This window comes from Brachyhypopomus gauderio, chromosome 4 (genome assembly GCF_052324685.1).
Source record: "Brachyhypopomus gauderio isolate BG-103 chromosome 4, BGAUD_0.2, whole genome shotgun sequence".
NCBI lineage: Eukaryota > Metazoa > Chordata > Actinopteri > Gymnotiformes > Hypopomidae > Brachyhypopomus > Brachyhypopomus gauderio.
The window spans coordinates 1,387,093-1,405,366 of NC_135214.1; the positions used below are offsets into that span (position 1 = coordinate 1,387,093).

Below are 18,274 nucleotides of genomic sequence, written 5' to 3' on the forward strand. Positions count from 1 at the left end.
TAGAAACGAAATTCCACTTCTGATGGATTCCTTGGCTCAAACCAAACAAAAAAGCCTCTAGGACCCTTTAGCTCCGCCCACTTAGATTTTGAGTTAATTTGCATAATGTGCAAAATCACACACATCTTTGAGCGCGAACTAGTCCCTGGATTTTTCACATACATGCACATATGTGGTATCAAAACGTTCAGAAGAGTCTGAACTTTAAAATGTATCCAACAAAAATGCTAATTTCTTCACTACCTAGTCAGTATAAGCCAATCAAATGAGGGGGCGTAAATTCAATAGTAAATTTTGCACATATGAAGCTCTAACTTAAGAAAACTTGCATGTAATGAGATGGCACTTCACAGACAGCTTCCCTGTGAGGGTCTGGGGCAGCTCGCAGAGGTTGCCATACCTCACCTGCTAGGGGGCGCTATAACATGCAAAAATTTGCCCCATGCACTCAGATTGGCTGATCCACATGAAACTTGGCAGACATCATCTATGGGCCTCTGGGAACCAGGTCCTAAAGCAGACATGCCATACTTCCAAAATGGCTGACGTAATCGGCCAATCAGTGATCGGCACGCGTTTGACAGGCTTACCATTGGTCGATTTGCACGAAACATCTTGGGTGTGGACAAGTGCACACCCCCTATGACATAATCCAGCCGGGTGTCGATTGGCCACTGGGGGGCGCTATTGCAAAAAAAGCAAGTATATCCCCTACATAATTCCACTTGGGAACATGCATTTGGACTCTTTTGATTCCTTGCAGTAATGCGAACAACTTTCCCATTACATGTCCTATTAAAAAATGCACAGTTTATTTACAGTTAATAATAGTTTGAAATCATCACTTTTCATACTGCTCCTAGGATTTTCATACTATCATGTCAAGCAAAGTCTTATAATACTCTACAGAGTGTGAAATCAAAAAACAATCCAAAGATTTTGGATTTGAGGACACTTATACCTGCTACATATTTTTTTAATGGACAGCATCGATACATACAATATTCATATTCTTAAAGCTCTTTCATATCTTATCCAATTCTGACCAAAATGCACAAGCCCATTCAGAATCCCATCCTGAACAAATTTGTCAAGTTTCATCTAAATCGGTTATCGTATGGCTCTACAGTGCAGTATTATATACAATGCATAAAAATGCATGTAAAGTCCCTCTGTCACCTTCTCCTTCTCACACGCACGCAAGCTGAAACTCACACACTCAGTCTCTCTCACACTCTCACCCACATTCCCCCTCCCATCTCTGTGCCCTAAGTAAACATTGCTCTGGCTACCTAGATCTCTCTGTGTCTATTAACCAGGCACACACACATACAGGCGCAAGCAGGCCTTCCTATAGCATTCACAATGACACTTCCCTAGCCATACCCACCCATATCTCAGTGACTAACACATGCTTATACAAACTGATATTTGGCTTCTTTTTTGTCTCTCTCTCACACAAACACACAGACACACACACCTTTATACCTATATGTATGTATAGTTTCTATGTATACTTATGTATGTATGTATTAGTATATGTTGTCATAGTTTGAGTACATACACTACCACACACACACACACACTTCTACCTAAATGTATGTAAAGTTTGTATGCATATCTATAGTATATGTATAGTATATGTCAGTCATGCCAGTGATGTCAGTTACATTAGTCATGTCAGTCATGCCAGTCATGTAAGTCATGTCATGCCAATCATTTCAGTCCAGTCATATCAGTCCAGTCATATCAGTCATGTCAGTCAAATCATCAAATCATTACAGTCATGCCAGTTATGTCAGTCATGCCAGTCATGTCAGTCATGTAATGCCAGGCTTTGCAGACTACATTCATACTTTGAATACACGGGCAGTCATGTTAGGCGTGCTAGGTGTACGAGGAGTGAAATAACAAAACATAGTCTCTGGCTCCCTCAATCTCTCTCTGTCAGTAATATACAGGCCCAATCATGTATAGACAAGTGCAGGCCTTCCCATACTGTTCACATAGATGCAGCCCTAGCCAGATGTGCTATTTCTGTGTCTCCCTTTCTGACACACGCAGATGTCATCACACTCTATCTGTAGAGCACACACTGGCCAAACCCAAACAGCTTCTTTTCACTTTTAGGTCTAAAGGACCTTTTGGGCTTCCTTTTGCCTATTGAGGCCAAAATGCCTATTGGTGTGTGAACCCGCCAATCGCCGCTTGCGGCTATATTTAGGGGTCCAAGCACCAGCGGTGCTGGAACCCTATTGTAATTGTTCTGATTATTATTAGGGTTCACACACGTAGTGTGGGAAACCTATTGTTATTGTTAGGATTTTTCTTCTTTCTTTCTTTCTTATTATTATTATTTTTCTCCGCATAAAACGCATACTGCAGCCTAGACCGTAAGGCCCAGGGAGACCAAACTTGGCAGACTGGTGTAGTCTGTTTGCGGGACCGTGCTTAAGTACAGACACCCAAATTGGCCTGATGGTGGCGCTATAGCGCAGCATTTTGCGTTTGGGTTCATATCTCCCACCCCGTAGGTCCTAGAAACAAAATTCCACTTCAGGTGCATTCCTTGGCTCCAGACAAACAAAAAAGCCTCAAGAACCATTAAGCTCCGCCTACTTAGATTTTTTGCTAATTTGCATAATATGCAAAACCTACTTTTTCCTACTACTCCTTGGTTTTTCATCGGATCACCACAACCTTGGTGTCAAAATATTCAGGAGAATCTCATTATCAATGTTGCTTAAAAACATTTTGAGATTTGCATATAGTCTGGCTGTCACATGTCAATCAATAGCTCCGAGGCGTGGCCAAATTTACTTAAACAGCCATATCTCAGCAACGCTTTGACCGATCTTCATAAAATTTTAACAGTTGTTAGGGCACATGACTCCGAGGTCACAGGTCAAAGCTGGCCACGATTGTCCAATAGGGGGCGCTATAACATGGGAAAAACTGTTTCTCAGAAACCATTAGTCACATCAAGCCAAAACTTTACAGGCATCATCAGGGGCCCAAGTGATATCAAGACACACAATGATGACATCATCACTCAAAAAACATGGCTGCCATGAGCCAATAATTTTTTTTTTTAATTAATTGGCCATTTGACAGACTTACCATTGGCCAAACAACATGAAACCTCACCAGTGTGCATATCTCAGGACTATGTGTCTTGCTGTGCAGTTTTGAAACATTTGGCCACTAGGTGGCGCTATTTGTGAAAATCATGCATAACTCCTCCAAATTTTCACTTAGGAACATGCAACTTGTTTATTTTTATTCCTTGCAGTAGACCTGACAACTTTGCAATTACAAGTCCTATTAAAAAATGCATACTTTTGTCACATTCATCAATTGTTTGAAAATAGCTATTTACAAACTAGTCATAGGAATTTGATCCAATTATGGAAAAATTGCTATAAGCATAATCAGTAGACTCTGTAGGTAAAAAGTGATTAAAAGAATTTTGGATTTTTATTTTTCTGATTGGTACATTTACCCATTATATCATTGTGGCCATGCCATTTATGACCTATATTGCTATAACTCATAAACCATGTATGCAATCAACTCCCAATTTGAATGGCTTTTATATCCTGAAGTCCTTGTGAGGTATGCCAAGTTTGGTTCAAATTGGCCTGTCGGGGGCGCTACAGTACCCAAAAACCTAAGAAAACATAAAAACTCATGCTGCAATCTTGTTATGCAGAATACAGACAATTAATTGGTCTTGTATGATCCAGATCAATAAGTTCTATAACATTGCAATTACATCTTATAACAAAAAGTGCACTGCCTGACCGGAAATGAACCTTTTAATTCACCAAAATGTCATTGCATTACTGAGATTAATGAGATATCAGTATGGTAGTACTCCATCTAGTGGCCAAACACCGAAACTGACTGAAAACTATTGCTCACATGAAATACCACACAAACACACACAAAGCTGATCTCAGCATGTGATTTAGTTCTGTGATCTGACTCAATTTCCCAATACACATTATTTTGATCCTTTTGGGCCTTTAGTGCCCCAATTGAACCTTTTTTTGCACATTAATTTATTTGTGCATTTTTTTCCACTCAAACAGCTTCTTTTCACATTTAGGGTCTAAAGGACCTTTTGGGCTTCTGCCTATTGAGGCCAAGAGGCCTATTCGTGTGTGAACCCGCCAATTGCCGCTTGCGGCTATATTTAGGGTTCACACACGTAGTGTGGGAAACCTATTGTAATTGTCGGGTTTTTTCTTTCTTATTAGGGTTCACACACGTAGTGTGGGAAACCTATTGTAATTGTCGGGTTTTTAGGGTTCACACACGTAGTGTGGGAAACCTATTGTAATTGCTGAGATTTTTCTTATTAGGGTTCACACACATAGTGTGGGAAACCTATTGTTATTGCTCGGATTTTTCTTTCTTATTATTAGGGTTCACACACACAGTGTGGGAAACCTATTGTTATTGTCGGGTTTTTTCTTTCTTTCTTTCTTATTATTATTATTTTTCTACTGATAAAACGCATACTGCAGCCTAGACCGTAAGGCCCAGGGAGACCAAACTTGGCAGGATGGTGTAGTCTCTTTGCGAGACCGTGCTAAAGCACAGAGACCCACATTGGCCTGATGGTGGCGCTATAGCGCACCATTTTGCGTTTTGGTCCATATCTCCCAAACCGTAGGGCCTAGAAACAAAATTCCACTTCTGATGGATTCCTTGGCTCAAGCCAAACAAAAAAGCCTCAAGAACCATTAAGCTCCGCCTACTTAGATTTTTTGCTAATTTGCATAATATGCAAAACCTACTTTTTTATACTAGTCCCTGGTTTTTTATCGGATCACCACAACCTTGGTGTCAAAATATTCAGGAGAATCTCATTATCAAAGTTGCTTAAAAACATTTTGAGATTTGCATATAGTCTGGCTGTCACATGTCAATCAATAGCTCCAAGGCGTGGCCAAATTTACTTAAACAGCCATATCTCAGCAACGCTTTGACCGATCTTCATAAAATTTTAACAGTTGTTAGGGCACATGACTCTGAGTTCACAGGTCAAAGCTGGCCACGATTGTCCAATAGGGGGCGCTATAACATGGGAAAAACTGTTTCTCAGAAACCATTAGTCACATCAAGCCAAAACTTTACAGGCATCATCAGGGGCCCAAGTGATATCAAGACACACAATGATGACATCATCACTCAAAAAACATGGCCGCCATGAGCCAATTAATTTTTATTTGAATTAATTGGCCATTTGACAGACTTACCATTGGCCAAACAACATGAATCCTCACCACTGTGCATATCCCAGGACTATGTGTCATGCTGTGCAGTTTTAAAACATTTGGCCACTAGGTGGCGCTATTTGTGAAAATCATGCATAACTCCTCCAAATTTTCACTTAGGAACATGCAACTTGTTTCTTTTTATTCCTTGCAGTAGACCTGACAACTTTGCAATTACAAGTCCTATTAAAAAATGCATACTTTTGTCACATTCATCTATTGTTTGAAAATAGCTATTTACAAACTAGTCATAGGAATTTGATCCAATTATGGAAAAATTGCTATGAGCATAATCAGTAGACTCTGTAGGTAAAAACTGATTAAAAAAATGTTCGATTTTTATTTATCTGATTGGTCCATTTTCCCATTATATCATTGTGGCCATGCCATATATGACCTATATTGCTATAACTCATAAACCATGTATGCAATCAAGTCCCAATTTGAAAGGCTTTTTTATCCTGAAGTCCTTGTGAGGTATGCCAAGTTTGGTTCAAATTGGCCTGTCGGGGGCGCTACAGTACCCAAAAACCTAAGAAAACATAAAAACACATGCAGCAATCTTGTTATGCAGAATACAGACAAGTAATTGGTCTTGTATGATCCAGATCAATAAGTTCTATAACATTGCAATTGCATCTTATAACAAAAAGTGCACTGCCTGACCAGAAATGAACCTTTTAATTCACCAAAATGTCATATTGCATTACTGAGATTAATGAGATATCAGTATGGTAGTACTTGGGCTCCATCTAGTGGCCAAACATCGGAACGGACTGAAAACTATTTCTCACATGAAATACCACACAAACACACACACAAAGCTGATCTCAGCATGTGATTTAGTTCTGTGATTTGAATCATTTTGCCAATACAAATTATTTTGATCCTTTTGGGCCTTTAGTGCCCCAATTGAACATTTTTTTGCACATTGATTTATTTGTGCATTTTTTCCACTCAAACAGCTTCTTTTGGGTCTAAAGAACCTATTGGGTCTATTGCCTATTGAAGCCAAGTGGCCTATTCGTGTGTGAACCCGCCAATTGCCGCTTGCGGCTATATTTAGGGGTCCAAGCACCACCGGTGCTGGAACCCTATTGTTTTTGTTCCGATTTTTATTATTATTATTATTATTATTATTATTATTATTATTATTATTATTTTTTTTCTGCCTTAAAACGCATCGTGCAGCCTAAACCGTAAGACCTACAGACTTCTCCTTTGGCCAACTTGTAGTACTCCTCTCCGCTACTCAGGCGCAACACGCCAGCCCGATACGACCCTAGGTGGCGCTATAGCGCACACAAACGCATGAAAAAGTTTACACAGGTGTTTCTCCTACACCGTATGTCCTAGAGACAAAATGTAAACTGCATATGATCAGGCATGAGCTCATCTAAATAAAGTTCCATTGAAGCCATATGCTCCGCCCCTTACATGTCGAGCTAATTTGCATAATATGCAAATTTGCACAAATTTTTGAGCGCGTACTAGTCCCTGGATTTTTCACATACATGCACATATGTGGTATCCAGGCGCTCACAAGAGTCTGAACTTTAATTGTTATGGAGCCAAAGTGCACATTTCTGCACATGGGCGTGGCCACATGCATCACAAGTCAAGCGTAGAAAATTCCTTCGCCAAAAATCCACATATTCTGCTGTATCTCAGGCATACTTTCATGTATTCACTCCAAATTTCACACACATGTACCTATTGGGTGTCTAGACCGGCACATACATTTTGGAAGACATGCACACCTAGGTGGCGCTATAACGGCCAAAAAACTCTCCTGCCCACACCGATTGGCCAAATAACTCCAAACTTGGTACGCATCATCTATATGCACCTATGACACAGGTCCTTGACCTGCACCATCATATGTCCAATATGGCCGCCGCTATCGACCAATCAGCTTTCAGTACACCTTTCACAAGCTTTTCATATGCCAATTTTTTTTCTGCCTTAAAACGCGTTGTGCAGCCTAAACCGTAAGACCTACAGACTTCTCCTTTGGCCAACTTGTAGTACTCCTCTCTGCTACTCAGGTGCAACACGCCAGCACGATCCGCCCATAGGTGGCGCTACAGCGCACACAAACGCATGAAAAAGTTTACACAGGTGTTTCTCCTACACCGTATGTCCTAGAGATAAAATTCAAACTGCATCTGATCAGGCATGAGCTCATCTAAAAAAAGTTCCATTGAAGCCATATGCTCCGCCCCTTACATGTCGAGCTAATTTGCATAATATGCAAATTTGCACACATTTTTGAGCGCGTACTAGTCCCTGGATTTTTCACATACATGCACATATGTGGTATCCAGGCGCTCACAAGAGTCTGAACTTTAATTGTTATGGAGCCAAAGTGCACATTTCTGCACATGGGCGTGGCCACATGCATCACAAGTCAAGCGTAGAAAATTCCTTCGCCAAAAATCCACATATTCTGCTGTATCTCAGGCATACTTTCATGTATTCACTCCAAATTTCACACACATGTACCTATTGGGTGTCTAGACCGGCACATACATTTTGGCAGACATGCACACCTAGGTGGCGCTATAACGGCCAAAAAACTCTCCTGCCCACACCGATTGGCCAAATAACTCCAAACTTGGTACGCATCATCTATATGCACCTATGACACAGGTCCTTGACCTGCACCATCATATGTCCAATATGGCCGCCACTATCGACCAATCAGCTTTCAGTTCACATTTCACAAGCTTATCATATGCCAATCAACATGAAACTCACATATTATGTTCATCTACACACCCTCTAAGACATACTCAAGTATGACGGGAATTGCACCACTAGGTGGCGCTATACTAGAATTTCCTGAATTACCCCTACATCTTTCTTACACATACACACACATGCAATGGCCTACCTATAGGTTTCATATACACATTGCTTCACCCATACCTACCCAGTGATTACACACACATGCTTACGCATCTCAGGCGTGCCAGATGGTGCCCATACCCTGTGCTTGGACCCCGTAATTGCCGCTTGCGGCTATATTTATTAGGGGTCCAAGCACCAGTGGTGCTGGAACCCTATTGTATTTGTTCCGATTATTATTATTATTATTATTATTATTATTATTCTTTTTCTCCGCTAAAACGCGTTGTGCAGCCTAAACCGTAAGACCTACAGACTTCTCCTTTGGCCAACTTGTAGTACTCCTCTCCGCTACTCAGGCGCAACACGCCAGCCCGATCCGACCATAGGTGGCGCTATAGCGCACACAAACGCATGAAAAAGTTTAAACAGGTGTTTCTCCTAAACCGTATGTCCTAGAGACAAAATGTAAACTTCATCTGATCAGGCATGTGCTCATCTAAAAAAAGTTTCATTGAAGCCATATGCTCCGCCCCTTACATGTCGAGCTAATTTGCATAACATGCAAATACGCACACATTTTTGAGCGCGAACTAGTCCCTGGATTTTTCACATACATGCACATATGTGGTATCCAGGCGCTCACAAGAGTCTGAACTTTGATTCTAGCAGAGCAAAAGTGCACATTTCTGCTCATGGGCGTGGCCACATGCCTCACAAGTCAAAGGTCAAAAAATCCTTCGCCAAAAATACACATATTCTGCTATATCTCAGGCATGCTTTCACGTATTCACACCAAATTTCACATACATGCACCTATTGGGTGTCTAGACCTGCACATACATTTTGGCAGACATGCACACCTAGGTGGCGCTATAACGGCCAAAAAACTCTCCTGCCCACACCGATTGTCCAAATAACTCCAAACTTGGTACGCATCATCTATATGCACCTACGGCACAGGTCCTTGACCTGCACAATAATATGTCCAATATGGCCGCCGCTATCGACCAATCAGCTTTCAGTCTGCTAAAACGCGTTGTGCAGCCTAAACCGTAAGACCTACAGACTTCTCCTTTGGCCAACTTGTAGTACTCCTCTCTGCTACTCAGGCGCAACACGCCAGCTCGATCCGCCCATAGGTGGCGCTATAGAGCGCAAAAAATTGTCACGCCTACACCGTATGTCATAAACAAAAAATTCCAATTGCATCTGATCAGTCATCTTCCATTCTACAAAAAATAAATTTGAAGCCATTAGCTCCGCCCCTTACATTTCGAGCTAATTTGCATAATATGCAAATTTGCACACATTTTTGAGCGCGTACTAGTCCCTGGATTTTTCACATACATGCACATATGTGGTATCAAAACGTTCAGAAGAGTCTGAACTTTAAAAGTTATGGAGCCAAAGTGCACATTTCTGCACATGGGCGTAGCCACATGCATCACAAGTCAAGCGTAGAAAATTCCTTCGCCAAAAATCCACATATTCTGCTGTATCTCAGGCATACTTTCATGTATTCACTCCAAATTTCACACACATGTACCTATTGGGTGTCTAGACCTGCACATGCATTTTGGCAGACATGCACACCTAGGTGGCGCTATAACGGCCAAAAAACTCTCCTGCCCACACCGATTGGCCAAATAACTCCAAACTTGGTACGCATCATCTATATGCACCTATGACACAGGTCCTTGATCTGCACCATCATATGTCCAATATGGCCGCCGCTATCGACCAATCAGCTTTCAGTACACCTTTCACAAGCTTTTCATATGCCAATTTTTTTTCTGCCTTAAAACGCGTTGTGCAGCCTAAACCGTAAGACCTACAGACTTCTCCTTTGGCCAACTTGTAGTACTCCTCTCCGCTACTCAGGCGCAACGCGCCAGCCCGATCCGACCATAGGTGGCGCTATAGCGCACAAAAACGCATGAAAAAGTTTAAACTGGTGTTTCTCCTAAACCGTATGTCCTAGAGACAAAATGTAAACTTCACCTGATCAGGCATGTGCTCATCTAAAAAAAGTTCCATTGAAGCCATATGCTCCGCCCCTTACATGTCGAGCTAATTTGCATAATATGCAAATTTGCACAAATTTTTGAGCGCGTACTAGTCCCTGGATTTTTCACATACATGCACATATGTGGTATCCAGGCGCTCACAAGAGTCTGAACTTTAATTGTTATGGAGCCAAAGTGCACATTTCTGCACATGGGCGTGGCCACATGCATCACAAGTCAAGCGTAGAAAATTCCTTCGCCAAAAATCCACATATTCTGCTGTATCTCAGGCATACTTTCATGTATTCACTCCAAATTTCACACACATGTACCTATTGGGTGTCTAGACCAGTACATACATTTTGGCAGACATGCACACCTAGGTGGCGCTATAACGGCCAAAAAACTCTCCTGCCCACACCGATTGGCCAAATAACTCCAAACTTGGTACGCATCATCTATATGCACCTATGACACAGGTCCTTGACCTGCACCATCATATGTCCAATATGGCCGCCGCTATCGACCAATCAGCTTTCAGTTCACATTTCACAAGCTTATCATAAGCCAATCAACATGAAACTCACATATTATGTTCATCTACACACCCTCTAAGACATACTCAAGTATGACGGGAATTGCACCACTAGGTGGCGCTATACTAGAATTTCCTGAATTACCCCTACATCTTTCTTACACATGCACACACATGCAATGGCCTACCTATAGGTTTCATATACACATTGCTTCACCCATACCTACCCAGTGATTACACACACATGCTTACGCATCTCAGGCGTGCCAGATGCTGCCCATACCCTGTGCTTGGACCCCGTAATTGCCGCTTGCGGCTATATTTATTATTATTATTCTTTTTCTCCGCTAAAACGCGTCGTGCAGCCTAAACCGTAAGTCCTACAGACTTCTCCTTTGGCCAACTTGTAGTACTCCTCTCCGCTACTCAGGCGCAACACGCCAGCCCGATCCGATCATAGGTGGCGCTATAGCGCACAAAATCGCATGAAAAAGTTTACACAGGTGTTTCTCCTACACCGTATGTCCTAGAGATAAAATTCAAACTGCATCTGATCAGGCATGAGCTCATCTAAAAAAAGTTCCATTGAAGCTATATGCTCCGCCCCTTACATGTCGAGCTAATTTGCATAATATGCAAATACGCACACATTTTTGAGCGCGTACTAGTCCCTGGATTTTTCACATACATGCACATATGTGGTATCCATGCGTTCAGAAGAGTCTGAACTTTAATTGTTATGGAGCCAAAGTGCACATTTCTGCACATGGGCGTGGCCACATGCATCAGAAGTCAAGCGTAGAAAATTCCTTCGCCAAAAATCCACATATTCTGCTGTATCTCAGGCATACTTTCATGTATTCACTCCAAATTTCACACACATGTACCTATTGGGTGTCTAGACCGGCACATACATTTTGGCAGACATGCACACCTAGGTGGCGCTATAACGGCCAAAAAACTCTCCTGCCCACACCGATTGGCCAAATAATTCAAAACTTGGTACGCATCATCTATATGCACCTATGACACAGGTCCTTGACCTGCACCATCATATGTCCAATATGGCCGCCGCTATCGACCAATCAGCTTTCAGTACACCTTTCACAAGCTTATCATATGCCAATTAACATGAAACTCACATATTATGTTCATCTACACACCCTCTAATACATATCAAAGTATGACGGGAATTGCACCACTAGGTGGCGCTATCCTAGAAATTCCTGAATTACTCCTACATGCTTTCATGTAGAAGGACAATCATGATCTCATATGATTCTATGCAAAATCACTAACAACTTTGTAATTGCAAGTGCTTTGCAAAAAAGTACAGATTTTTGTGTATAATCCAATACATATAATTTACACTTTTCATACTAGTCCTAGGATTTTCACTCCATCACCTCAAATCACATATTATAATATCCAGCAGCATGTGAAATACAAAACTGGTGGAACAAATTCTAAGATTCTTGCAATTTAATATTTTTCATATGCATCACAATGGTACCGTCATGACATATGAACTGCATATTTCAAAAACTCCCCTATATAATGTCTGATTGTTATGAAAATGGACAGACACATTCAGAAGACCACTGAGGTGATATCTGCCAAGTTTGTGCCAAATCCATCCACAAATGGTTGTACTGTGAATATTTTCATTTTCTATGCTGAACATGCATGCAGATCAAAGGTCATTCTTTTCCTCAAGAGTTAGAGTTGAGCCTGTAATCCAGTCAGACCCATTAGCTCAATGGGTAGAGCAATGTGCTCCCAGCCACAATGCACGTGGACAACGGGGGTTCGAATCCCACGTTGGGCAGTATTCCACCATAAGTTTAAAAAGCTGCCATTTAGATTCTGTTTTTTGAGCAGGTACTTCATTCACGAACGTGCTTCATATACTTTCATGTACATTTCATAAAGCTTTACATAATGTTGTGCCAGTGGGTGCAAAATCTTGCCAAACCTCAGCTTGGACCCCGTAATTGCCGCTTGCGGCTATATTTATTATTATTATTTTTCTCCGCATAAAACGCATACTGCAGCCTAAACCGTAAGGCCCAGGGAGACCAAACTTGGCAGACTGGTGTAGTCTGTTTGCGGGACCGTGCTTAAGTACAGACATCCAAATTGGCCTCATGGTGGCGCTATAGCGCAGCATTTTGCGTTTGGGTTCATATCTCCCACCCCGTAGGTCGTAGAAACAAAATTCCACTTCAGGTGCATTCCTTGGCTCCAGACAAACAAAAAAGCCTCAAGAACCATTAAGCTCCGCCTACTTAGATTTTTGCTAATTTGCATAATATGCAAAACCTACTTTTTCATACTAGTCCCTGGTTTTTCATCTGATCACCACAATCTTGGTGTCAAAATATTCACAAGAATCTCATTATCAAGGAACATCAACAAAACTGTGACATTGGTATACAGTCTGGTTGTCACATGTCAATCAATAGCTCTGAGGCGTGGCCAAATTGACTTCAGCAGCTATATCTCAGCAATGCTTTGACCTATCTTTATGAAAATTTATCAGTTGTTAGGGCACATGACTCAGAGGTCACAGGTCAAAGCTGGCCACGATTGTCCAATAGGGGGCGCTATAACATGGGGAAATTTGTTTCTCAGAAACCATTAGTCACATCAAGCCCAAACTTTACAGGCGTCATCAGGGGCCCAAGTGGTATCAAGGCACACAATGATGACCTCATCACTCAAAAAACATGGCCGCCATGAGCCAATTAATTTTTATTTGAATTAATTGGCCATTTGACAGACTTACCATTGGCCAATCAACATGAAACCTCATCACTGTGCATATCCCAGGACTATGTGTCATACTGTGCAGTGTTGAAACATTTGGCCACTAGGTGGCGCTATTTGTGAAAATCATGCATAACTCCTCCAAATTTTCACTTAGGAACATGCAACTTGTTTCTTTTTATACCTTGCAGTAGACCTGACAACTTTGCAATTACAAGTCCTATTAAAAAATGCATACTTTTGTGACATTCATCAATTGTTTGAAAATAGCTCTTTAAGGGCGTACTCACACTAGGCTCTGCGATCCGGGCCCGGGCACGGTTGCCTGCCGAAGCACGGTTCGTTTGGCTAGTGTGAGCGCTCCAACCGTGCCCGGGCCCGGATCAGTTAACCGTGCTCGGGCCCGCTTGAAGAGGTGGGCCAGGGCACGATTCATGTGGACTCGGGCACGGTTCGCTTCTAGTGTGAGCGCTATCCGTGCCCGGGCCCGCTTGGTGCCTCGTCTGATTGGTTCATTTCGCTGGAACTCAAACATGACATCAGCGATGCGACGCTCACGTTAAACAGTCATAGCGGCAAAGCGATTAGCAGACAATCGTTGTGTTAAATGATCGATAAATCTGTGCTTGCACCGTGTTTCTGCACTCCCAAAACGACTCCAAAAATACAATAAAAAGAGAATCAGGAGCTCCATAGTGTTGTGCGAGCGCGCTTTTTTTCCAAATAAAGCGGCGTTGTGATGACGTAAGCGTGCTCGGGCCGGGTTGCTGAAGCGAGTGTGAGTGCAGGCCAGAGGGGGAGTGGGGAGGGGGGATAACCGGGCCCCAGCACGGATCCAGCAAACCGTGCCTAGTGTGAGTACGCCCTAAGAACTATTCCTAGGAATTTGATCCAATGATGGCAAAAATGGCATAGGCATAATCTGTAGACACTGTAGTTAACTAAATATGGAAAAAATGTTGCATTTTTATTTGTCTGATTGGTCAATTTTTCCATTATATCCTTCTGGCCATGCCATAAATGACCTTTATTGCTATAACTCATAAACCATGTAAGTGATCAACTCCCACTTTGAAAGGCTTTTATACACTGAAGTCCTTGTGAGGTAGGCCAAGTTTGGTTCAAATTGGCCTGTCGGAGGCGCTACAGTACCCAAAAACCTGAGAAATCATAAAAACTCACGCAGCAATCTTGTTATGCAGAATACAGACAAGTAATGGGGCTTGTATGATTCAGATCAATGAGGTCTATAACATTGCCATTACATCTCATAACAAAAAGTGCACTGCCTGACCAGAAATGAACCTTTTAATTCACCAAAATGTCATTGCATTACTGAGGTTAATGAGATATCAGTATGATAGTACTTGGGCTCCATCTAGTGGCCAAACACCGAAACTGACTGAAAACAATTGCTCACATGAAACACCACACAAACGCACACAATGCTGATCTCAGCATGTGATTTAGTTCTGTGATCTGAATCATTTTGCCAATACACATTATTTTGATCCTTTTGGGCCTTTAGTGCCTCAGTTGAATTGAATGTTTTGTCACATTGATTTACTTATGCATTTTTTCCACTCAAACAGCTTCTATTCACTTTTGGGTCTAAAGGACCTATTGGGCTTCTTTTTGCCTATTGAGGCCAAGAGGCCAATTTGTTGGTCTAAAAGACCCTTTGGGCTTTTTTGCCTTTTTTTGTGTGAACCCGCCAATCGCCGCTTGCGGCTATATTTATTATTATTCTTTTGCCCATTTTTTGACCTAAAACGCATTGTGCAGCCTAGACCGTAAGGCCTAGAAACACCAAACTTGGCAAATTGATAATGTATGGTCCAAGGACCAGACTCAAGTACAGAGACCCACATTGGCCTGATGGTGGCGCTATAGCACACCATTTTGTCGTTTGGTCCATATCTCCCAATCCGTAAGTCATAGAAACAAAATTCCACTTTTTATGGATTCCTTGGCAAAATTCAATAGGACTATTCATATACAACCATTAAGCTCCGCCTACTTAGATTTTTTGCTAATTTGCATAATATGCAAAACCTATTTTTTTATACTAGTCCCTGGTTTTTTATCTGATCACCACAATCTTGGTGTCAAAATATTCACAAGAATCTCATTGTCAATGAATATCAACAAAACTGTGACATTGGTATACAGTCTGACTGTCACATGTCAATCAATAGCTCTGAGGCGTGGCTAAATTTACTTCAGCAGCTATATCTCAGCAATGCTTTGACCAATCTTCATGAAAATTTATCAGTTGTTAGGGCACATGACTCAGAGGTCACAGGTCAAAGTTGGCCACGATTGTCCAATAGGGGGCGCTATAACATGGGGAAATTTGTTTCTCAGAAACCATTAGTCACATCAAGCCCAAACTTTACAGACGTCATCAGGGGCCCAAGTGGTATCAAGGCACACAATGATGACCTCATCACTCAAAAAACATGGCCGCCATAAGCCAATTAATTTTAATTTTAATTAATTGGCCATTTGACAGACTTACCATAGGTACATACACATGAAACTGACATGGTATGTTCATGTACACACCCTCTAAGACATACTCATGTTAGAAGGGAATTGCACCACTAGGTGGCGCTATACTAGAAAATCCAGAATTTCTCCTACATATTTTCACTTATCAAGAAATGCTTGCACTCATATGATTGTATGCAGAATTCCTAGCAACTTTCTAATTACATGTGCTTTGCAAAAATGTACCACTTTTTCACTATTATCAAATATATATAACTTGTCATTTTCATACTAGTCCTAGCATTTTAACTCCATCACCTTTAAATCACACCTTGTAATACTCAGCAGACTCTGAAATGCTAAAATTAGCAAGAAAATCCTAAGGTTTTCACAAATTAATATTTTTCATATACATCACAATGCTACCATCGTAACACATCAAATTCACAGTTCAATAACTACGCCATAGTATGTCTGATTGTTATGAAAACTGACATCCACATTCACATGACCATTGTGGTGAAGTGTGCCAAGTTTGAGACAAATCCGCCTGCAAACGGCTCTACAGTGAATATTTTCATTTTCCATACTGACCAGTGCAGGGAGGCATAGACAGCTGCTAAGACACGCACGTTCTCACACACGCTGCCCCCCTCCTCCACTCCCCCATCCTTCTAACACTACAACCCTTGGGCTCTCCCTCCCCCTCTCTCTCCTTCACATGCACTCACAAAAACAAAGGCCTCTCTGGCCTATAGGTTTTACATACACACTAATTCTAGCCATTACTACCAATTACCCAGTGACTAATATACAGATATTTAGCTTCTTTTTTTCCACACACCCTCACACAGGACTTCCTATATGCTTCATATATACATTTCTCTTGCCATTTCCAACACACTAACTGATATTTAGCTTCATTTTTCCATCCACACTCTCAACTCATGCCCTCTATACATCCTGAAATGACATAAGAGAGGACAGAGATATGTAATTCACATTTCACACACAACCTCTATATAACTGCATGCTTTACTTATCATCAAAGTCTTGTTAGATACACATTCCTAGTGGCCTCCCTACTATGGGCACAACAGTGTGAACATGTCAGAGTAGGGATGAGAACATCATGAACAGGCAAAGATAAGAATATTTGTGTTATTTTATTGTATAGTAACCCATCACTCTGGTTTGTTTGAGAATCACATGTGACATATTTTATCAGCTAAATGAAAAGGGTTAAAGAGTGGGGTTTACATGTGGGGCATTAACCAGAGCTCTCCTGCTGCTATGTTCACAACATCAGTCAAATTCAGCCAAAGGTATATTTATTTGACTAGGCCCCTGGGTCAGTGTGTCAGTACTTTTAACCTAATCTCAGCATTTGATTTAGTTGTATTGTCTGAATCATTTTGCTAATATCTTCCACACTGTATGGCCTAGAAACAAAATTGTACTTCAGCTGTATTCCTTTGCTCAAGCCAACCAAAAAAGCCTCAAGAAGCCCTTACTACATACATGAAAAAACACACACACACATACAAAGCTAATCACAGCATTTGATTAACTTCTATGATCTGAATCATTTTGCCAATACATTTTGTTTTGATCTTTTGGGCCTTTATTGCCTCAGTTGAATAATTTTTTGCAAATTACTTTATCTGTCCATTTTTTGGACTGAAGTAGCTTCATATCACTTGTTGGTCTAAAAGACCCTTTGGGCTTTTGTGCCTTTTTTTGTGTGAACCCGCCAATCGCCGCTTGCGGCTATTTAGGGTTCACACACACATAGTGTGGGAACCCTATTGTAATTGCTGGTATTTTTCTTATTTTTCTTATTCTTTTGCCCATTTTTTGACATAAAATGCATCGTGCAGCCTAGACCGTAATGCCTAGAAAACCCAATCTTGGCAAAAAGGTTCAGTTACCTCCAAGGACCAGATTCCCATACAGGGACCCCAAATTGGCCTGATGGTGGCGCTATAGCAGACCATATTGACTTTTTGTCCATATCTCCTACACCGTAGGTCCTAGAACCAAAATTCCAGTTCCTATGCATTCCTTGACTAAATTCAATAGGACAATTAATATACAACCATTAAGCTCCGCCCACTTAGATTTCGAGTTAATTTGCATAATGTGCAAAATCACACACATCTTTGAGCGCGAACTAGTCCCTGGATTTTTCACATACGTGCACATATGTGGTATCAAAACGTTCAGAAGAGTCTGAACTTTAAAATGTATCCAACAAAAATGCTAATTTCTTCACTACCTAGTCAGTATAAGCCAATCAAATCAGGGGGCGTAAATTCAATAGTAAATTTTGC

The 18,274-nt window shown here is 41.3% G+C and overlaps 1 protein-coding gene across 2 annotated transcripts in view; it reads left to right on the forward strand.

The window, feature by feature from the left end:
- efhc2 (EF-hand domain (C-terminal) containing 2) overlaps positions 1 to 18,274 on the forward strand; it is a 44,812-nt gene that overhangs the window by 14,291 nt on the left and 12,247 nt on the right. The gene's annotated exons all lie outside the window — the stretch shown is intronic.